Raw genomic sequence first — 25,289 nt, forward strand, 5'->3', positions numbered from 1 at the left:
TTTCTAGAGATATGTCAATTTCCTACTAATTGTTTAATTTACTTTAATATTAAACTTTGACTATCTCCAAAACTCCAAAGTAGTTAATTTGACTAAAAAGGTTTTTTTTTTTCATGGGTACATGATTGAATGCGAAAGGCTTTGTCTTGCTAGAAATTTTGCTTACTCACCGTATATATTGATTTTCATAACTGTAGATAGTTATGAATTCTGTGTGCAGATACTTTATATTTTATTTTACTACTAGCCGCCTACGGGGATCAGCTGGTCCGCCTTTTTGCGCCACGGTTGCCGCCTTAGGCGGCTGCTTAGACAATGTAGTGACGGTATTAATCAATGTTTTTCTCTATATATCAATATTATCATTCGCCTTTTTACGCCAATGTTGCCGCTTTCGGCAGCTGCTTAAATAAATTTTATTGCGGTATCAATCAATCTATATCTATCTATATCATTAGTAGTTTGATTAAAATATCTTCTAGATCTATCTCCAGTTCCGTCGTTTGGAATATTTTTAAAGGAGGGGGAGGGGAGGCACAAACGGTGTACTCTTCATGCAAAATTTGTTGAAAAATAACAAAAACCACTTCCACTTTTATGTGAAAGCATTGTTTTTTCAAAGTCATGGTGTGTGTGTGAGGGAGGGGGGAATTGACACCCGGTTGAAGTTCCTTAAATGACGGACATGTCTCTTTCTTTGCTGTCCATCTACTACATCGACCTCAAAATTTGTCTATTTATCTATCTATACGATCTATGCATATCTACCTCAGACCAGTAATTAACAATCTTTTTTTATTTATATAACAGGGTGGCGACAGATCAGGGAGATCAGGGAAAAGTCAGAGAATTTTATTAATCAGGGAAAAGTCAGGGAATTTTGAAAAAATAACAAAAAATCAGGGAAAATTGCTTTTATGAAGAAAAAAAATTTTTTTTTTTTGCTTTACAAAATTGAGTACCTTAATTCCCTATGCATTTTCCGCCAATTATCTGTTCAAAAAAAAAGTAAAGTTAATGAGGTGCGATTATACGCTGCCGCATATTTGTGCATCTTTTTCCCTCTACGTGAAAGTATTGAATCTTACTTATTAACCACAGGATTAACTTCCTAAAATTGCTTCTGTGTCTGTTAGGTTGTTTATTTTACCTAGCTTGAAATTTCCTTTTACACTTTCAATGCTACGTAAAATAAACAACCATACAGGCAAAGAGGAAGCATTCATTAATGCCTTAGCTCCTTTGCCTTTATTCCATTGTCTCAAAGTAATTAGCGTACTGTAATCACGATTTCAAGAAGAAATCATTGGTTTTTGAATTAATACTATAAAAGCTTAAAAGTTATTACTTCTTCGCATTTTTAATTTAATTCCTAAAATTGAACTTTCAATTAAGAAAACTTTGTTTTTTGCCGTTATACTATTTGTTGTCACCGCAGATTATAAAGGTTTTCTTTTCTTCAGACTTAAGTGATTCTTTAATTTATAACCAAGTTGTATTCTTCTTTTATGTATTTTGAAATTAACTAATTGTTTTTTTTTCCTTGCATTTTAAAGTTGTTTGTTACAAAAGGAATCTAAGTTTTTTTTTTTCGTTACATACTGAAATCATTTGAAATAGAGTTAACTTGTGCACTTAAGTAAATATCTTTATTTTTTTATTGTTAAAATGCTGTATTCATTCATTAAAACCTATGTTCTTGATTAGAGAAAAGCTCCTTATGAATGGATGTCAAATGGTTTCATCTGTTTTGCATAAATATGTCAATTAGTTATATAAGAATAACTACATTACTTCTATTATTTCACTATTACTTGTTATTCTTGTAACAATTATTATACTGTTTTGAAAACTTAATTCAAAATAATTTCAATTGCTTTTTAGTTCTATCATAAATACACATATGTTTTTAAGAGTAATTTTAATAGTTTCTTAAAATTCTTATGCTAAGTGGTTTCTGGAAGTAAAGTTTTTTTTTTTTTTTTTTAATTTTCTATTATCTTTCCATGTAGAAAAATTTAATATGCTGTTTTGTAGGCTTTTTCCCCTCAAAATATTGACTTGATATGTTTTTTTTTAACCATTTTATTAAAAAAGTAGCATCTTTTTAAAATATATCTTTAGTTCAACAACTTTACACAACTTAAAACATTTTAAATACTGCATTTTATACAAACATACAATGGATTTCAAGTAGAGCAAAGAAAGAAAACCATTATCATTGGTAACGTAAATCAGGGAAATTTGGTGAACTTAATCAGGGAAAAGTCAGGGAACTTTTTTTCACAGTTCCTGTCGCCACCCTGTATAAGTATTAATTCGAAAAAAACATTTTTTTATCCACTCATTCTATATCTATCTCTGTATCTACCTAACCTAACTGCCAATCCGTAACAGAAACAAAGATCGTGCAAATAACCGCGGGCTTTATTTATTTAATTAAAATTGCCCAGGAAAAAAAAAAGGCTCTGTGTTCCCCCGTAGTGTGCAAAAAGATTTTTAAAAAAAACTATTAAAAAAAAGGTGAAGAGAAGGCAAAGGATTTCAGTTGGATCACATGATGAGGTAAGTTTGGAACTCAGCCGGCAAGCGAACAGCTCGCGTTGTGTTCTCGATAAAAAAATTATTTAAAAAAAATACTATTGCATATTTTTAAAAACTTTTTTCTTGTGAAGTGGGCGGAATGTTTTTACTATTACCAACTAAAATTTTAGAATTGAGGGTTCAATACTTTTCGCAGGATGGGTTTCTAAAAAAACTAAACCCAGAAAAAAATAAAATAAAGGTTTTTTCAAAAATCTATAAAAAATTTAAAAAAATTATTGCTCTATCTTCAAAGTTTTTTAACTCATCATATTTAAAATTAAATTTCCAACACTATAGTACAAAAAACATTCGTCTGACGTGATTCGTTCGGGGTCAGTGAGGTTCAAAGTACTAAAAAGTGCTAAAAATAACATAAAACATTATAAATAACTTTTTTTCTAATTAAAATTTCGAAAATCGAAGTCCGGGGTGCACATCTTCGGCAAAAACTACACCTGTATAACAAATTTCATCTTTCTAGGCCTTACCGTTTTCCTAGGATGCGCGCCACAAACACACACACAAGCATCTTATTTTATTATATGCATAGAAGATACAGTACTGTGAAATTTTGAGAGGTATATTTCGTAGCTTGAAAGGGCCATTTTCCATAGCTAAATTATTAATTTTAAAAAAAAATGTCCAGATCGGAGCAATGTATAAAGCTATACTTTAAATTAATTTTCTTCTATTTCAGTACATAGTCCTTTATTATCATCAAATTCTTGCGATTCACAAGATTTAGAAACCGAAATGGGTATCTATCCTAACCTGTTGAACTTTTGTTTTCAACAGCTGGTCTACCACGATGCAAAAAGCTTGACAACTATTGATATCTTCTCGCCTTTCATCACTGTTAGACAAATGCCATATTAGGGATAAAGATGTAGTTCATTTATTTACAGCCTATGTAGATGCAGTAAATTGAAATCCAAGTGACCTAGGGATCAATCGTACATTCTTTAAGAGAGAAAGAGAAAATCTTCGAGTGGTAAAATTAAATTTCATGAATTTAAATTTATATTTTGTAGTTATTCACTGGGATACAAAGCTACATCCATATCTAACTGGAAAAAGAACGCCGACAGGATTACCGTGATAATTTCAGGTCCTCCTATTGAACAGCTACTCGGAATTCCTTAAATATTTCTTCAGTTGTTTATGATATCTTAGATGATAGCTCTTTATTGCTAACTGCTCTAGCTGTAGTGTTTGATACAACGACTTGCAATACCAACCGTATAAATTGTGCATGCGACTTTTTAGAGCAAAAACTGAACATAGACATATTACATTTGAATTGCCATCATCATGCACTTGAAATCGTACTGCAGAGTGTGTCCTTAAAGAAGTTCTTGTCTTTCTTAGTTCTAGATCTGATATTCAATTATTTAAGCGCTTCAAAACTTTGTGGAAAGATATCCATCATTCAGAGCTTATAACATTTTAATCAAGTACACATACCACTTAAATTCTAAAAGACGAAATTTAAGACATTATTGTTCGTAAAAAGCAGAATTGAGAAAAATTACAGACAATTCTTGTAACTTGTAATAATATTTCCTGGTGAATTTCCTCCTTCAGGGATATGTTTTCGGCAACCTGGAGCTTATCCCTGAGCCACATGGGTAGCAAAAAGAATTTTTGTTTGAAAATTTTTATATTTAGGAAACAATTTAAATTGACCTTACATGAAAAGAAAGCCCTTCAATGCTGTTTTACAATTAAATGCTGTATGAAGATATGGTTTTTCGCAGCAACCCAATCGAGGCTCCTTTTAATAATATAATATGTCTGAAAAACTAGCAGCTTACAAGATGATGACAAACATGCAGCAGAGACAGTTTTTGGAAAATTCATAAATCATTTATGGTATTTAGGGGATAAACAAGTAGCTTTGTTGGTAATAGATGAAGGAATTAACTTTGAAGATAGGAAATGAGTATCCAAAAAATGCTTGTGATAAGGAAGACGTGTCTGATGACTGTTTAAGAAATTTCAGATAACAGTAGATGATTTGGAATACTTTCTTTGTAAAGATTTTCCTCTTTATAGAATCAATTACAAGTCAATAAACTGTTTGATAAGTTACAAATACTAAAAGATTTTTTCCTATTTGATCCTGATTCATGGCAAAATGAAGGTTGCTATTTAAAGGGAAGAGAGATCGTTAAAATACTGAAAATTGTGAATGATACAACTGAAAGAGGAGCACAATTAATCGAAGAAATTCACAACTAATTTACCAAATATGAGTCCCAAAAATAATTTATTTTACACACCATCCAAGATTATCGTAAAAAAATACACACTATCGAGATACATTGAGAAAAACGTACGATTAAGGAACGTTTCTAAAGCATTATTTCATTCTTATTCAACGTAAAATCTTTAGATGATATAAAGAAATTAAAAAGATTAATTTTAGTGTTACCTCACTGTAAAAATATTTTGCAAACCTTGGATGAACGATGTACTGGGTCTGAAGTAAATACTCGAAAATTTGTGGGAAAATTATCAAAAGTGTTAAAGTTCAACAGCCTAGGGACACGTGTTATTATTGACCAATAGAGTTCAAATTTTGCACACGTTACTTTTTATTATAGTGTCAAAAAACTAGGGGCGTCACTTGTTGAATTCCAAAAAAAAAAATTCCCATATATAAATAAGGACCACCCTAATATATATATATATATATATTACTTTTAATGAATTAAACAACGAAGGACATTATAAACGAATTTTCTTCTTTGAAAGTGCCTTGATCAATACTGCCGTCATAAGAAAGAAAGCCCTCATCACACGAAATCTTCTCTTTTTCAGTGCTCCTTCCATTCCCTTCTTAAGGAGGGGTTGCAATAAATGACGTTAAGGTTTTTTGTCTTTTTCTACTGCTCATAACTATATTTATTACGAAAGTGAAACAACTCTAATTGCAGTCTTGTTACACTAATGGATAGAACTAGGGTTGCCAAGTGTTCCAGTTCTGCAGTAGTTGCGGAAGTTTAGTCGAAACAAACAGCGCTGCTCAGAGTGATACATTCATTCAAAAGCAAACAAAAAAAAAAAAAAACTCCGAAACAGTAGCATTGTCCTGAAATCTGGAGGGGGCTGTGGAAGAAAGGGAGAAATGCGTTCCAGGAATAGACTGCAAAGGACAGTCGTTTGCACACTTTTTCTCGAAAGAAAAGCAGAGTGCAGAGACTCGGACAATTTTTGGTGGAAAAGTGGAATTCACAGATTTGACATGTGGGGCGAGTTTTTATCGGTCTTCAAAAAGGAGGCGGTTATCAGTCCATACCGTATGTATGTTGTTTTTTTGTCCACACACTCACAGCGTCTCACCTAGTGAACCTATTTTGATTATTCCTTTTTAATGCATAGGGGATGGCTCAACTTAGGTCCCATTACTTTGTTTGACCATATTTATTCTTTAGAAAAAAAGTTATGGGCAAAAAAACAGTAAATTTCATGCAATTTCTTTATTAAATGATTAAATATGAAACCCATTGTTATAAAAGTTTGGTGCCATATAACAGTAACATTAATAGTAATTGTAATGATAATTTTGAATAAAGGCTTCCCTGAAGCAAGCATCAAGTTTCTTCAGTGCCATTGCTCCATAGTGGGGGTAAACCTAACCTGGAAGCGAGGTGATGCAGTGATCAGGATCTGCTTAGCCATCACAATACTACCAGGTTAGGTTTGCCTCAACTATACAAGATTGCGTCATAAGCAACTTGTATGCTGTGAAATGCAAATTAGTTAGGGAAAACGTAATATTTAAATGGTTGTTATTAAATCAACACGCAAATGAATTCCAGAGAGAAAACAAAGATAATTTTTTAGTGCCAGTCGCTTAAAATTTAAGGCATGCTTATTGTTTCTTTTTTTTTTTTTTTTTTTCAGTATGGAGCAATTTTATGAAAAAAATAAGGTGAAGTTTTCTGATGGTAACTTTTTACTTTTACTGAAATACCTACATTTACACTAAAAAGAATGAAATAAAAAATTTTGAAACAAAAAAAAAAAAAAATAGAACCGACTTCAAAATTGCTTTAAAAAGTGAAAAATAATTTTATTCTTTAAACACCATCCATAATACTTTTAAACATAATTTTTGAAGTTGGCGCAAAAATGATAGATAAGATCACTCACAGCCATAACTCAACTACAACTGTAAATTTAACCAGGCCTAGTTTCTTCACTACCACATACATTATGCATTGATGACAGCATATTTGAGTAACGATATAAATGTTTCGTTCCTAACTTTGGATGATTTTCTGAAAAAAATCTGAACGAAGCATGGTTTCACTGGATTTTACTTTTTGTTTCTGAGCCAACTTCAAAAATTATGTTTAAATTTATTATTGATTGTATTTAAAGAATAATATTATTTTTCACTTTTTAGAGCAATTTTGAAGTCGGTTCTATTTTTTTCTTCAAAATTTTTTATTTCAATTCATGGTTAAAGGTCATTCAAGTTAAAAGCCTTTCTGCTCTGCTTCCTCATTTGATGTGGTGCTATTCTTTAGTTGCTCTTTTTTTCTCAACAATATGTTTCCTTAAAAAACTAAGAAGATAAAAGCGTGGAGAGAGTTACATTCTTTCAAATGATGAAAAAATGAAAATCCTAGAATCTGGCCAAGTTAGATCTGCAGTTACTGCTCACCTCAGGAGGATAATTTTAAAAAAATAAATAAATAAAAAACTGGTTCAACTGAAAAGTTATTTTGGGGGGCTCGTGGGGGGGGGTTCCACCCCCCCCCCCCCTTCCATGACTACGCCACTGAGGTAGACCAACTAAGTTTTTCTGAAATTACATTGGAAATAATGCAAGTAGCTCTTTTATAATTTTCTAGAGCAGATGTGATCCACCCCTGCCGCAAGCTAAAACTGAAACTAATTATCTATTACCTGAAATCTGTCAGGCTGCTTTTTTTTTTTTTTTTTTTTTTTTTTTTTTTTTTTGTGTGTGGTTTCAACAACTACGGTCAAATCTGCTGACAAGTTAAGATCGTTATGGCCTAAGTCACTGTTTTGGGGGAAATTGAATAAGAACTGATGTTTCATTTTCAAGAATAATAATTTAAACTAGTATGTTGTGGCCATCACGAAACTTTCTTCTATATTTTTCTTTTTTTTCTGATCCCTCCCTATGCTTGATGAGGAAGCAATATTCCCAACAAAAACAAAATTTCACATGAAAAGACTTGACGACCATTACAATGTCTGAATTATTGCAAAAGCAAAGCAAAAAGCGAAAAATGAAAGTTATTTTAAAAGCCTTGCTTAAATTAATTACAAATATTTTATTTATTAACAAACATAAGATGGCAACAGTTAAACATTTTAAATCATTGAGATAAAATTTCCGATCATTTCCATACAATTAAAATCACGAGAAATACGCAGACGACAATCTATTACGATTTATCTTTCTTATTGTTGCATTAATAAAGCTATTTTTATTCGCAAAAAAAATAAATAAATAAATAAATAAATCAACACCTCTTGGAGCGATTGGCGTCCAAATTGAACCGAAGTCTGTTTACATATGGATTCACATATATTCCAAATTTCAACCAGAACGCAGCATTACTTCTTGAGATAGGGTACTCACAATGGAAAAAAAGAACGGGTGATTGCGCTACCCCCTTTTTAGCTGTTGACACCAAAATAAAATCAACTCTTATACCCACTAAGGGCTACTTGCCGATAAATTTTTCTTTCATTCCGTTCATTATTTCTTGAGATACAGCAGTCAAAATTGACGACAAAAAACGTTCTATAGCTCAACCCCCGTTTGAGTTATTGACACCAAAATTGAATCGGCACCTGTTCCTGTTAATGGCAACATATGGACCAAATTTTGTTTGATTCCGCCAGTTACTTCCTGAGGAATAGCAAGCACGCGTAACTCAAAAAACGTCCCATTGCTCCACCCCCCTTGGAGGGATTCACGCCAAAAACCAATGGGCACAAGTTCACATAGCGGCACATATGTGTACTAAATTTCGTTCGATTTCATGCGGTAGTTTTTGCTGTAGAGCGGCCACAAAAAACTGGTCACACACAGACGTGACACACATACATACACACACACATACATACACACACACATACATACACACACACAGACAGACAGACATTTTCCAAAAATGGTCGAAATGGACTCAGCACACCTCAAAACGTTCGAATCCGTCAAAATTCGAAATTCGAAAATTTGCATGAATCCAATACTTTCTTCTATATATTAGATATAGAAGAAAGTAAAAATGAAATTGAAGCAAAATTTGCCGCTCCTAAAAAATATGCCGCCCTAAGGAACTGCCTCTACTCTGCCTATTGGGAAATTGGGCTCTGCATAGCATTAACTCCGCCGGTGATTTGTTTCGAATGTATTTATTTGGTCTATTCCGGTAAGTAAACAAAAATGTAATTACAGTTGATTGAAGGTCTCTTCCTTGTTGAATTTTCCTAATTCCTCTATTGAAAGTGTCTACAAATCTCTCTGCTTGACTGTTTGATTGAGGATGATAAGGAGGTGTACTTTGCTGAATACCATTTTGTTTACAAAAATGATCAAAAAGATGACTGGTGAATTGTTTACCGTTGTCAGAGAATATTGTTTTCGGTACTCTATATCTGGCACAAGTTTCTTCCGTAAATTTTATAGTTGCCGGTGCAGAAATAGATTTTGTTGTAAAAATTTCTGGCCATTTACTGTGTGCATCTGTAATAAGCAGGAAATAATAACCTTCTATAGGCCCTGCATAATCGACATGTACTTTTTCAAATGGTTCTTTTGCTAATGGCCAAGAATGCAGTAATGTTTTGGTGGGGGATTTTCTAGATACTTGGCATGGATAACATCTCTTAACGTAATTTTCGATGTCTTTATCCAAAAAGGCCAAAATACATAATTTCTAGCGTACGATTTCATGCGCTCCAATCCAGGATGTCCACTATGCAGTTCTTTTAGAATTCTGCTCCGGAATTTATCAGGAATAATGGCGCGTTCGCTCATGGCTATCTGTGCAATCCTAACATCACTGGTGTGCAAAAATTAAGGACAAAGTCGAAAAATTAGCATATCAGCTGAACAAAGAGGCAGAGTGGACAAAAAGACCAATCAGGAGATTAAGTAAGGTGATGTACGGTGGCACATGCGCAGATATGCAGGCAGACGTAATGGGGGAGTGTCTGAGTAGTATAAAGCATGTTGTCGGCGTAAGATCAGTATTTCTGGCAAAGAGATTGCACGCCGTATAGCAGTTAAAATCACACCGAGTTGCTGCCTCAGCGAGAAATGGCAAATAATCAATCTGTTAGACGACATCTGGATGCTTTTACCCGAGGTCGAATCATTGGGAACTTGGAGGAAGGACGCAGTGTGACAAGTGTGGCTGCAGAGTTCGGAATTGCTCACAGCATCGTTTCACGATTTTGGAGACAATTTCAAACTACAGGAACAGCTGTCCGGGGGTCCAGTAGTGGTCGCCCACGAGGAACCACATCCGCAGATGACTGGTATATTGTCTTACAGGCCAGAAGAAACAGGCGGCAGACAGCGGGAGAAATCACTAGACACACGACACAGGCGACTGGACGACCGATATCGCGTTTTACTGTGGCCAGAAGACTGTACGGTGGTGGTCAGTTTGCACGACGCCTACGCGTGTGTACCTCTAACACCTGCCCGTCGGAGAAGGCGTTCTCTGTGGTGCCGGGAACACCGGAATTGGAGAGACAATGAATGGGGACGAGTACTCTTTACAGATGAAAGTAGATTCAGTCTGAGTAGCGATTCTCATCGCATACTCATCTGGAGAGCGGGGAAGCCACAATCATCCCCTAGAACATCATTGAAAGGGACAGGTATGGAGGTCGCGGTGTTCTCGTTTGGGGCGGCATCATGCTTGGTAGTCGTACAGACCTTCACATCTTCGACGCAGGTTCAGTCAACGGGACCCGTTATTGTAACGAGATTCTTCTTCCATATGTGCGTCTTTTTAGAGGCGCTATGGGCAGGACCGTCGCCATAGGGAGGGTGAGGGGGGTGCCTCACCCTCCCAGTGATTTCATCCAGTCGGCAAAATCAGTTCATAAGTCGGCATTTTCAATGTTTCGGAATTTCAAAGTTTTAATTGACAGAAATTAAAAAGAAAGTTATCATATTCATACAAAGTTATACATCTAACCTTTTCATACCTTGCGCAAGAGAAAATAATGAATGGTGTCTCCGTTTACATTCAGTTTTACATTGCTCACACTGTGCCGATTGCTTAGTTTGCGACTGCTCATTTTGCCGAGACAATAAGTGTCCACTCAGAAAATTCAGCTAGAGTCGGCATTTTTTTCTTTTTCAGTTGATTCTGTATTCTAAATCTTTGAGTAAAGTAGTATGTGGTTTGACCATGTGCACGTTTTCACCTTTTATTGAAAAAGGAAAAACCAAAAAACATGTATATTTTGCGTACTGACGACTATTTATCTCAAAGCCCACCTGAAAGACATAATCAATTCGCCGAATAATTGCACAGTATTCTCAATTTACCGACATTTACTTGAACAAAGTATTATTTTGCCGACACTATATCCAGGGACACCCCAAACTTAAATTCTTGGGGAAAATCCTCAATTTTCCGAATGATAAAATACGGATATGCAATGCACACATGAGAAGGGACATTCAGGAATTTTAAAAAATGCAATAATGTCTTAAAACTTGCCGAATTATCAGACAAATTTGGCCGAATAAGGACTTTTATGGAGGTCACTGGGACCTCCCAATGGGCGCCGCCTTCCTGTACTCAGTCGGCAATTTCAGCTACAATCAGCAATTTTTACTTTTAGAGTGAATTCAAAGTTCACTATATCTTTGATAAAAGTTAAATGGAAGTGCATTTGGATAAATGGAAGTGCACTTTAACATTTTCTCATTTTAACAAATTTACAATGCAAATCATGAGTTCTAATGAGTGTTTATATTGTAAATTTTAAAAAGATAATTCGATCTTAAAATATTATTTAGAAATATCTGCGAAGCTGTATCACACATTAAGATTACCTGTGAGCAGCCGAGATGTAAGATTCAAATATTTTTTTCAAAAATATTTGTATAGAAACCCACCGAAAGTCTCAGTTTAAAAACACAACTACATTAAGAAACATGATAGCTTTGAACAGTGCACAGTAGACACATTTATAAAATTGAATCATCAATAAAAAAATTCACAGCAAATTGGAGAAATGCATAGGGTGCCGAAATGATAAAAAAATTAAAATAGAGAGAAGGATTTTATTACAACACAAAGTCCCATTGGTATGTATTTTTAAGTGTTTGATTTTGAAACGAACTTCTGAATACACATTCAGCACCGTTTCCCTTTTTCTAGGCTTACGTGTAAAAACCGAAATAGTATTCTACTCGCAGGGGTTATGCCTATTTGTCGACCACACAAATTTATTGTGTAACTAAAGCAAGACATTTGTCCGCCAATTGTAACACTCAGAAATGCCGTCGTGGAGACGGCGTGGCGTAATCGCGTGTAGGGGTGACATTAGAAACGTCAGACCTTCAGGGGTCTTTTCTGTTAAAAACCTTTCTCTGGGATCTGGAACTAGGAGCTCGAGGGAAAATTAGAGAAGAGTTGGATCAACTGTTGTTGTGTGCTTAGGACGGACTGTCCGGCCCCTGCTGTGTGAACTTTCTGCCTGAAGAAGGAAAAAGAAGGTTATTGGCGTTGGAGCCTTGAAGAGATACAAGTGCATTGAGTTTGTCCGGCTCCCGAGTTTGGCAGAAGATTTGAGTGACTATCCTGCATAGCTATTTTATTCATTATGAATTTCAAAAGAAAAAAAAAAGACTAGTTAAAGTTTTTGAACTTTATTCTCATGTGAATGAACAATAATTCTCATTGTGGCAAGTAAGGAAAAATCTGAAAAAGCATTTTACTTGAATTTGAGAGGAAAAAAAAAAGCTTATTGAAATGCAGCAGAAAAGGTATGATTATTTTAACTAATATTTTCAAAGCATTATTTTAATCTTTCCCCATTTACATAAATATATATATATCTTCCGTTAAATAATGAAAAATAAGAGTTCCAAGTAAGTTGCTGGGGATGAAAATTTTTTTTGTGAAAAGTTTCAAAAAAAGAAAAGAAAAAAAGGGGGGGGGGAGGGCAAATGAATGTTTTTTACTTTCTTCTATATCTAATATATAGAAGAAAGTATTAGATTCGTGCAAATTTTCGAATTTCGAATTTTGACGGATTCGAACGTTTTGAGGTGTGCTGAGTCCATTTCGACCATTTTTGGAAAATGTCTGTCTGTCTGTGTGTGTGTGTGTGTGTATGTATGTGTGTGTGTGTGTGTATGTATGTGTGTCACGTCTGTGTGTGACCAGTTTCTTGTGGCCGCTCTACAACAAAAACCTACCGCATGAAATCGAACGAAATTTAGTACACATATGTGCCCCTATGTGAACTTATGCCCATTAGTTTTTGGCGCGAATTCCTCCAAGGGGGGTGGAGCAATGGGACGTTTTTTGAGTTACGCGTGCTTACTATTCCTCAGAAAGTTACTGGCGGAATCAAACAAAATTTGGTCCATATGTTGGTATTAACAGGAACAGGTGCTGATTCAATTTTGGTGTCAATAACTCAAACGGGGGTTGAGCTGTAGAACGTTTTTTGTCGTCAATTGTGACTGCTGTATCTCAAGAAATAATGAACGGAATGAAAGAAAAATTTATCGGCAAGTAGCCCTTAGTGGGTATAAGAACTGATTTTATTTTTGTGTCAACAGCTAAAAGGGGGGTAGCGCAATCACCCGTTCTTTTTTTCCATTTTGAATGCCCTATCTCAAGAAGTAATGCTACGTTCTGGTTGAAATTTGGAATATATGTGAATCCATATGTAAACAGGCTTTGGTTCTATTTTGACGCCGATCGCTCCAAGAGATGTTGATTTTTTTTTTTTTTTTTTGCGAATAAAAATATTTTTATTAATGCAACAATAAGAAAAATAAATCGTAATAGATTGTCGTCTGCGTATTTCTCGTGATTTTAATTTTATGGAAATGATAGGAAATATTATCTCAATGATTTAAAATTTTGAACTGTTGCCATCTTATGTTTGTTAACAAATAAAATATTTGTAATTCATTCAAGCAAGGCTTTTAAAATAACTTTCAATTTTCGCTCTTTGCTTTGCTTTTGCAATAATTCAGACATTGGGATTCGCAACTCCAACGAACTATAGGGGGCACTGAAGTCACTGTCTAATGGCGGAATTGAAAACTAAAACAAACGCACATGATAACGAAGAAAATGCTAAAAGTGTTGTGATTTCTGTTCGTACGTATGATTTTTTTCGCTTTATTCTTTTTAAATTAATTTTCAAAGTCTTGTGGATATTCTGGCCCACGTAGAAAGAAATGAGAATTCAAGAAGCATTACTAAACGTCAAAGATTAATGCAAACTACGTAGTTCGTAGTTCTAAGCAGCTATTTCCATGATGTTGAATTCGATATTTATCAATTCTTGATAAAACTAAATAATAATTGTGGCCTGACAAGAACAACAATTAATGCTAGAAAATTCAATATGACATTACAAATTATTATCGAAAGAAGATGATACTTCTTTGCCTTGCTTGGCTAGCGATTATTTTTTTTCCATTTGTAGCTCTCTCGAATTCCCTAATCGGTTCATTTAAAAATTTTCTGTTTCGATTTTTCTAATTTCTGAGTTACGATTTAATTGTGTCATGTTATGCAAATCATCAACAAAATTCTCACGGATATATGGTGGTAGTTTTCTTTTCAGTTGATTGACCATTATTTCTTTTCACTTATCGAATTCTGTAATCTTACTACCATTTTATTCCACTCATGATAAAAATTAAAAATGGTTTAACTAAAAACGCGAAATCTCGCCAAGGCTACTTTGCTCGCACAATACCAAAATTATAACCCTAAACAAATTTGGCGAAACCTTTCAGCTGAGAATAAAAGGAATAAAGTAAATTCTTTCTGGGTTAAACATTTTTCATTTTGTTCTACAATAATAAATCCAAGAAAATATTTTGCATACCGTCCATTCCAACTAAATGCTGCTGTAAAATATGATTAGTTAAATTAATTTAAGATTAAAAAAAACTCATATTCTTACAAATTCATACAATAAAAAATTTTACCTGGTATAACGTTATCCAATTTTGTTAATCCAAAGTTTTCTTGTTTGCGCGTCCACCATTTAATACTTTTTTGAAAGAAATAAGGAAAACTAACATTATTTTGAGAAGCTCGAGAATACTCTTAGGGGACGAATTAATTTCTGTAGCTGAAAGCAAACTAAGACACATCGATTGCGTTAATAAATACTCAGAACAAACTGCCTGTGTTTACGTCAACAGACACACATGGAACTAAAACGTGGCAATGTTTTAGTTCATTCGGCAGTATTGTAAATCACCGCAAGGTAGCGTATTCGAGCGCTGGAGTTCCGAATTGTCGTCAAGTTTTTGTATGTGTCATTTTGTTTTTGTTGGGAATATTGCTTCCTCGTCAAGCATGGGGAGGGATCAGAAAAAAAAATATATAGAAGAAAGTTTCGTGATGGCCACAACATACTAGTTTTTTTTTTAGCTCTAAAATTTTAGAAGAAAATGCAATTTAAAAATATTATTTAGGAACATTCAAACATGTACAACATCATTAAAATTACCATTTACCAAACCAAAGACAGCTGAAATGCGTTTCAAACATTTTTTCAACCAATAGAGAAAAAGAATAGCCAGAGCGGTATAGAATTGCATAACAAGTTTCAATTTTTAAAAAAAACGATAGGTAAATAAACATGATAGCTTCCTAGGGCACACCCGTGCAAAAATAAGGTATGTTTCAAATAGAGGAAAAGATTCAAAATCTTGTCTAGAAAAGTCACACCAGTAACTCTAATGAGTGTTTAAAAAATGAGTTATAAAAAATTAAAGTAAAATGAAAGTTATCAAGAGATTCAGGATTTCTGATATTTAAAAAAAGTAAAAAAAGGTATCTTATTAGGTATCTCTAAAAAATACCACCTGTATTCAAAATGTTAAACGTTTAACCCTTCCTCAAGTTAAAATATAAAAGCTTTAAATTTTCTTAGTCTGTAAGTTCAAAATGTTAACAGATTGTTTTAAGGTTGCATAATTTTGTACTTTTAACAATTAAAAACATTAGAGTGAAAATTGAAAATTTAGTCGTGAAAAACTAAAACAGCTAAAATGTTTTTTAAAAAGAAAATCTGGAGGAGGATCTCCTACCTTTTTTTCTTTTAATAAATAAAATGATTTAGGAAAGTAGCTTAGGGAGGACGGAGGAATCGCAGAACCTAACCCTTTCCTTTTATCTTATGGTAATGAAATGTAATCTAAGTTGCGTTTTTAGAAACTTACTGCAGGAGGGTCCTATGAAATCAACGAAGATCGTCTGAAACTTCGTTTTTTGGCATTAAATTTCAGAAAGTTGTCGAAAGAGAGAGCCTCTGAACCTCGTTTACCACAAATGGCCTACAAAGGCACTTTAAAGATCTCAATTTTCAAAAAAATTTCGATCGAAATCACTTCGTATCACCTTCTCCTAACATCACCAATAGTCGTTTAACATTTAAAACTGTATGTTTAGAACTACAATTCAAATAACGCTTGGGAAAACACTAGCCGATACTCCTTTCTTAAATCGTATGGTGTAGCAAAGATTCTATTTCGGAAGAGGCCCAGGTTCTTAGGTTCTTACCTCAAGGAGATTATCACATTAATTATTTTTCATTGAATTGCTAAATTGATTTTATTATAGATAATGCTAATTACTTATAACTGCTAATTATTAATTAATAGTTGTTTAAAACACCAATACACTCCTATTTGTTAAGTCTGGGTATTTTAAAAAGTGATAAATAACCTCAAAACTTATGCATGAGTTATATTCTTAACTAGAGGATAGAAATGCCGACATGCGTTTTCTCCTTCAGTATTTCTGAATATGGTGTTTGGGAGCTGACCTGCTAAGAACATTGTAAATGCTATGGTTTGCTAAGTTGAATGAGGGGGAGGAGTGGAAGGTCTTGCCTAAAAATGTTTAAAACTTAAGACCCGACAACCATTTTTGAAAACATTACGGAACTGCTTGGGAATCGGGGGCTCGCCCCCGAAAATCTTCCGAAATTAAAAGCCGAAAAACAAGGTTATAGGCTCTCTTAGAAGCGTTATGCCCTCGGTCCTTCTCCCTGGGCGCTGGGCCCCTCCCCTGGCTACGCAGCTACCCAAATCCATCAAAGTTGTCTAGAGGATTTTTTATTTCAAGACTTAAGTCCTTAAAATTTTTCCGGGGGGCAGCCCGGAATCATTGCCCCGACCATCATTGCAGATCGCGTAAAAATACATTTTTCGAACATCATTCGCAGAAAATTTCCGGGGAGAGTCTATGAAATCCACTCTTTTCCCACAACACTAAAAAATGTCATTCCCCTCTCCTTTCCTTAATATCACCAATAGTGGTCCATGATTGCCTTTCTGGAACTTTAATTTCACGAAATCGCCTAGGAAGTACCCCTGAGCCCCAGCGGAACCAAACATGACTTACTATCACCTGTTTAAATCTTCAGTTTCAAAAATTTCCTGAGCCTAAACCCCCCCCAAACATTATCAAAGACTGTCTAAAGTTTCATTTTTAGAATCTTCAAGGGCAGAAATCTTCGAACACCACTTTTTCTAGCTTAACATTACTAGCATGATATAACTCATTTTGCAAACTATTTCTCCCACACAAAGCAATTTCTCTGATTTGTATACTTAAAATCCCTATTTGTGTGCCATGGAAATGTTTAATCAGAATCAATGTACTCAGAGATACCAAAACGAATGATTACCATGAGGGTCCCCCCCTCCCAAAAAATTATGTACAACATAATTAATTCACCATTATATTACAAAACTTTTTGAGTAGAAAATGTTCTTATGTGTTAAATTTTATATGGATAAAGTACGTTTTCTTTTTCTTTTTTTCGAATTTCCCCAGAATGTCTCCTCCAAAATTCCTTGTAATTCCTCACTGCCGTTTTCTCTAGCTAATCTGCCACTGTCCACTGGACATCTCTAAATACCTACCCTCAGTGCCGGATTTAAGGGGAGGAGGAGACGGGGGTTGCCAAGGGCGGCGACTTTTAGGAGGCGGCAAAATCACACTATTTTTATGTTTTTTTCGTTGAAACTCAATTTTAAAACTTGAAAGATGGATAAAGGCGGCAGTTTCGATATTTGCCCCGCCTCGGAAAAAAAATGTAAATTCGTCACTGCCTACCCTTTCCCCAAAAGTATCCTTAAATAGCCTAAAACTGTGTTTTTAAAACTTTAATTTCGAAAAACCTTCGGGGAGGACCCCCGAACCCCCTATCCTTTCCTTCGCGTCAATAAAGATGGCATAAAATCTTTGTTTTTAGAAATTTTTAAGGAAGAACTCCCGAAAACCACCTTTTCTAGAAAAAAGCATGTTGACTCCAGCGAAAAAAAGATGAGAATGAATCCACGGTCCTCTTGCTTCTTATATAAACCAAAGCCTAAAATCATGTTTTTAGTATGCCAATTTCAGAAATTTTTCGGAGGACAGCAGTCTATCTTGCCTTTAATCGAAATTAATGCATCCCCTTAGTAGCACTGAAGCACGTCTACAATTGCATGTTCCAGACGAATGTAACGAATTCTGGTCAGAGACCCTGAATTTATATATATTTATATATATACATATATATATATATGGTGTGTGTGTGTGTGTGTGTGTGTGTGTGTGTGTACGTATATATAATGTGTGTACGTATGTATCTGTCGGGTCGGCAAAATGTTAGGAGTCAGTCGGCAAAATCAGTTTCAACACCCCCCCCCCCCAAACGAATGTACCTGGCTATGGGTCCGCAGTTCCTTTTCATGGACGACAAATGCACCATGTCATCGCACAGTAGCTGCCGAACAGCTCTTAGAGAGTGAGGATATTGAACGTATGGATTGGCCGACACGATCTCCGGATCTCAATCCCATCCAGCATGTATGGGATTTTCTAGGCAGACGCTTGGCAGCTCGTACCTTACCACCAGTAACGATTCGGGAGCTTCGATTGGAGCTGCTAGACGAATGGGCAGCAATGCCTCAACAACTCATCGACACCCTCATTCTCAGCATGGGCAGACGCTGTGAAACCTGCATAGCAGTCGGGGGAAATCATATCCCCTACTAAAGACCGGATGTTTCTTGCTGAAAACCCATCACAGGGATGTTTCGGCCTTCAGTCGCATTGCGCTCCATGCTACTTTTTTAATAAAGCTTCTTTTTATCCCTCTGATTTCTCTTTTAGTAAGTGTTGCTTACATTACACATGTCCTTACGTTTTGGGGATCTTACGGTATTAAATGTGTTGATTGGGAAAGCTTTTGTACGAAGTTATATTGAAAAAACCTTAATTTTTGCACACCAGTGAGTATAAGCATCCTTTTACAACTGAGAGGGACTTTCTTCTGTTAAAATATGGTTTCATTTCTTCTAGAATTTTATTTTTCTGAGAAAGTCAATCATGGCCAAGAAAAGCAGTCGCGCTGTTGCCAACAAGAATGGTTCATTTTTATAACAGTGATTATTATGAAGGGTCTCTTTCGTGATTGCAATTTAGATTAACTTTTGCTCGTACTTTGCCCCCAGTAGCACAACAATTTTGGCCAATATCGGTCGAGTATTGGCCAAACCTGGCGTGCGTCGTCGTATGTCGGAAGATTTTACCCGATTTTGGCCAATACTGGGCAGTATTGGCATCCCGATACTAAAAAGGGAAAAGGCTTTATAAAACGTTTTTTAAAAAGAAATTTTGTGTTTAACATAAAGGTAGAACTGTTCTAAGACTTTTTCCAGTAGATTTGGTATTTGAAACTGCTGATTAAAGAAACTGACAGACCTCGCTATTGGCCGATCTAGTCCAATACTGTATAGGCTTGGCCAACTGATACTGGTCAAATCAGAAAAACTTAATCAACGGTTACTTTTCAGAACATTTCGCAATTTTCTCCCAAAAGAATAACATGAATAACGGACATTTTGACGAAATTTAGCACTGCAAAAATATATTTGGAAATTTTGTCTAATGTCCAATGCTGTCCGATACTCAGCAATATCGGCCACCTCAATTATTAAAGTGCATTCAAAACAGTTTTCTTGCAAAGCATTTTGAAATTTAATGCGTGGGTACAATTGGGAGAAGTTATTTTCCAAGAACTTCGGAACCTATCATCCACGATAAAGTAATCTACGGGTTTCGCTTCATCCAACATTTGCCGATCTTATCCGATTCTATGCAGTTTTGGCATTCTGAATTAAAATATTACTTTTAAAATAGTTTTTTTAGTGAATATTTTGTTCTGTAATGTGTTGATAATACTGGGAAAAATTATGCTGAAATAATTTAGGAATCTATTATCCACAAAAACGAAACGTATGGAGGTGCGGTTCTGCCGACATTGGCCGATCGCATCCGATGCTGCTCTGTATTGGTATTCTGAATTAGAAAATTACTTTTAAAACAGATTTTTTGCAAGACATTATAAATTTTTATACGTAGGTACAATGAAAAAAAAGTCATTTTACAATAATTTATCGATCTATAATACACGATACCGAAATGAACAGCGTTTATCTTCTGCCGACATTAGCCGATCGCATCCGATACTGTGCTGTATTGACAGTCTGAATTAGAGAATTACATTCAAAATAGTTTTCCTATTGGATGTTTGCTGCTTCTAATAAGTGGATAAAATTGAGAAAAATTATTCTGAAATAATTTAGGAGTCTATTCTCGCCGATAAAGAAATGTATGGAGTTTTGCTTTTGCCGACATTTGCCGATTCCATTCGATATTGTGCTGTACAGCCAGCGCTCTCTGATGACGCATGCGCAAAGCTGGGAGTTCTTTCGCTCCGCTCCGTCGAAGGACGCCATTGGCCCATTGCTGTTATTTGTTTCATTGGTTGCGTTCGACGAGCACGACCGCAACCAATGATCACGTGCTCCAATCAACCAATCAACTGCTTAGAATAGTAACCGGTTGATCATAGAACGCTGCGGTTTGTAACTGGTTACTTACCTGTCGACCGGTGAGGTTTGTCGAACGCAACCATTAACTCGTTCTGTGGGTAAGTTTGAAATCGTGGAACTACTTTGATATACCCCCCAAATCGGAAATTTGGCGACTTTTTTTCCTCGCCAAGCAAAATACCTGTTTTATGGCTCAAAATTCCCTGAAACTATTCAACAACACTACATACAGTAGGCATATTGAAAGCTAAAAGATAAAAATAATTAATAGAAAAAAAAATATATAATTGGAAAAGACAACCAGATTTGCAGCAAAATACAGCAAGTCAGAAATCTGCTTGATCACTTCACAAAGAAATGGCGAATGAATGAAATGGAGCTAAAACATATATGAAATCCAAAAATTGTTGCCACAAAACTTTAAAAAAAAGAAACTCAAAAACTGGTACAAAATACAGGAAAATACTAAATTTGGAACCAACAAAAACCTAAAAGCTGAAAAATCCTAAATTGGCAACACCAAAATAAGAGACAGCAACCCTAAAAAGTCCGTAGGGAATGCCAGATTTGGCGCGTAATTTTTTTTTTTGGGGGGGGGGGGTATATCAAAGTTATACCGAAATCGTTTTGTATATTGAATTCGGAACTCCAGCGCTCGAATACGCTACCTTGCGGTGATTTATAAAACTGCGAATGCAACTAAAACATTTCCACGTTGCGCTCCACGTGTATCTGTTGACGTAAACGCGGTCAGTTTGTTCTGAGTAACGCATTCAACGTGTCTTAGAACGCCTTCAACAACAGTAATTAATTCATCCCTTAGTAGTATTCTCGAGCTTCTCAAAATAATGTTAGTTTTTCTTATTTCTTTCAAAAAAGTATTAAATGGTGGAAGCGTAAACAAGAAAACTCTGGATTAACAAAATTGGATAACGTTATACCAGGTATAATTTTTTATTGTTTTGTATGAATTTGTAAGAATATGAGTTTTTTTTTAATCTTAAATTAATTTAACTAATCATATTTTACAGCAGCATTTAGTTGGAATGGACAGTATGCAAAATATTTTCTTGAATTTATTATCGTAGAACAAAATGAAAAATGTTTAACCGCGAAAGAATTTACTTTATTCCTTTTATTCTCCGCTGAAAGGTTTCGCCAAATTTGTTTAGGGTTATAGTTTTGGAATTGTGCGAGCAAAGTAGCCTTGGCGAGATTTCGCGTTTTTAGTTAAACCATTTTTAATTTTTATCATGAGTGGAATAAAATGATAGTAAGATTACAGAATTCGATAAGTAAAAAGAAATAATAGTCAATCAACTGAAAAGAAAACTACCACCATATATAAACTGTGAGTACACATTTTATTAATTTTGTTCTGAGTGAATTTGAATAAATATCAGTTTTTCAATTCGATGAAAAAAAAAACGAACTTAACAACATTGACTGGACACTTTTCCTTAACCTAATTCCACATAAATGATATAAATAACCTTTGTTACTACAGTATCCTACTGAAATAGACAGTATGCAAATAAATTTTCTTGAAAATATTTATCGCAGAACAGATTGAAAAATCCAGAAAGAACGTTAAGAATTTGAATAAAAAATAAAAGTTCGCCAAAAATCTGTTTATAGGGTTATGGTTTTAAAATTGTGTGAAAGAATAATGTATCTTGACAAGATTTCGCATATCAGGTAAATCATTTCCATGACGAATGAATTAAATGCATGATTTCTTTGGATATCCAATCACGGTCTAGGAAGATTGGGCGCCGCATATTGGGCGCCGAGCATTTTGGGCGCCGGGAACTTTGGACGCCGAGCATATTGTGCCCAGTATTCCCGGGGCCTAAAATGCTCGGCGCCCAATGTTTCCGGCGTCCAAAATGCTTGGCGCCCAATGTTCCCGGCGGCGAATTTTGAAACGCTCTCAATGCTTACGTTACGGTCATAGACTAATAATAAGAGTAGACCGAGCTATGGCAACCCTTTTGCTGCTCATAAACCAAACCATGTGACTGGTGGATATCCTAGCAACAGCGGGCGTTAATCGTAGCAGACGATCAACGCCAGCGCGAAATAAAATAAATAGAATTGATGGAACACGGAAGAATGACCTTTTATGGAGTCCGATTTGTAAATTTGTTATTCTAAGTTGTAAATATTTTGTTAATATAGTGAGTTTTTCGTTTAGATAGTATTGTGCATTTTCTTTAGTCAATTTCAATAACTCTCTAAGCATTAAAAGATGCAAGCGACCAAGAAGAATCAGCAAACAGTAAGATTTTTACCTACAGTTTCAATTTAAGATACCGATTAGTACATTTTTGCGTTAACGCAAAACGTTTACGCCATTTCGTTCACGCCAACGCTGACAGCTCCAAATGCAATAAAAGTTACCGAAAACTGATCAAAAACTATTACTAATGTCAAAATAATGCATAACTAAAAGAAAAACAGTTCAATCTCTGCACCTGGAAGTTTTTTTTAATGAAAACACATTGTCTTAAAATACATGTCGAGTGCCAAACTATAGATAATGCTGTCATCTAGCAACCATGCTGCCAAAGTCTTCGCCAAGCCCTTCCACTAGTCACATGATACATCTATGAACCAATTTTCTTCATCAGCAAGAATGAGAAAGCTCGGTCTACTCTTATTATTAGTCTATGGTTACGGTAGCTACCGGTTAGTTAATCACGTGACAGCTAATGATCACTTGCTCCAATCAACTGCTTAGAATGGCGAAATGGGAAGATTGGGCGCCGAGCAGTTTGGGCGCCGGGAACTTTGGACGCCGAGCATTTTGGGCGCTGGGAACTTTGGGCGCCGAGCATTTTGGGCGCCGGGAACTTTGGGCGCCGAGCATATTGTGCCCAGTATTCCCGGATCCTAAAATGCTCGGCGCCCAATGTTTCCGGCGTCCAAAATGCTCGGCGCCCAATGTTCCCGGCGGCGAATTTTGAAACGCTCTCAATGCTTACGTTACGGTAGTTACCGGTTAGTTAACCACGTGACAGCTAATGATCACGTGCTCCAATCAGCTGCTTAGAACGGTATTCGGTTGATCATAGAACGCTGCGGTTAGTAACTGGTCGACCGGTGAGGTTCGTCGAACGCAAGGAATGCGTATTAAATATAATACGAGTTAAAAGTTAAAATATGAAAGCCATAACGTATGAAGATGAAGCCAAGCTTTCACGACTGCACAAGTAGCATTTGCAAACAAAATTTATAAATCTCAATACAAAATTTAACTAGCGTAATATCCATACACGACTTGCAACATTTAAAAAAACTTGATACATATTGTGTTCAAATAATTGTTTAATTAGACCAAGAATATCGTTCAGAGTTTCAAAAATACAGAACTTCATGACAATCGCGACTATTGCAATGAACTTTGTTTTCAAACACAGGTTGCAAGCATTGCGCTCCGCAAAGAGTAGCACTGCGAAATTCTCGCCAACCATTTTGGCAGCTTCCGAATTTCGCCAATGCCCTGTAATTAGGGAAGTTGCAACCTATTAAATGTTCATATTTTGGCTATTGGATATTGTTAATTGGCCCTCAAAACTAAAAAATTCACCACTGCCGAATTTTAAAACACCGTGGTTGATTTTTATCGAATTTTTAAAAATCCACGCGCAAAAGTGCGCGCTTCTGAAACGTCACGAGCCTACGTCACAGGGCGCGAATGGGCAGCCTTCCGCCGAAGATCCCTTGTTTTCGCTAGGAACATTTTGAGCGCGCTGATATTTTTATTTTTTAGAAATTCAATAATCCTTTTGAACACACTATGGAGGCAGGATTCGTTAAAGCACAATCTAGATAATCTTCCTCAAGTAACACCAATGAGATATTCGAATATTTTCGAGAGGATGAGAGGTTTAATGTTCCAGAAACGCGAGGAGTTAAATGCGAGGAGAAAGCCTTTTACGTTTCGTCTTCGAAGTTGAATGCGTGACCTTCGCTTCTCCCCTATCAGAAGAGGGGATGACGTCACTTCCTATGCCATTTGACGTCACAAGAGCTTGAACTTAAAAAATTAATTAAAAAAAAACTACTTATCGAATCGCAAAAATTTTTTCACCTATGATGTTCATACATGTTACTCTATTATATAAAAATAAAATTAAAAAATCGAAAACTTCCCTATTGAGAGGGTTTTAAAATTCGCTTGCTGGCTCCCAAAGTTCCCGGGGGAAAATTTTTTTCACCTATGATGTTCATACATGTTACTCTATTATATAAAAATAAAATTAAAAAATCGAAAACTTCCCTATTGAGAGGGTTTCAAAATTCGCTTGCTGGCTCCCAAAGTTCCCGGCGCCTAAAATGCTCGGCGCCCAAAGTCCCGGCGCCCAAAGTTCCCGGTGCCCAAAGTGCTCGGCGCTCAAAGTTCCCGGCGCCCAAAATGCTCGGCGCCCAAAGTTCCCGGAGCCCAAAATGCTCGGTGCCCAAAGTTCCCGGCGCCCAAAGTTCCCGGCGCCCAAAATGCTCGGCGCTCAAAGTTCCCGGCGCCCAAAATGCTCGGCGCCCAAAGTTCCCGGCGCCCAATATGCTCGGCGCCCAA

Source organism: Uloborus diversus, chromosome 1 (genome assembly GCF_026930045.1).
Source record: "Uloborus diversus isolate 005 chromosome 1, Udiv.v.3.1, whole genome shotgun sequence".
Lineage (NCBI taxonomy): Eukaryota > Metazoa > Arthropoda > Arachnida > Araneae > Uloboridae > Uloborus > Uloborus diversus.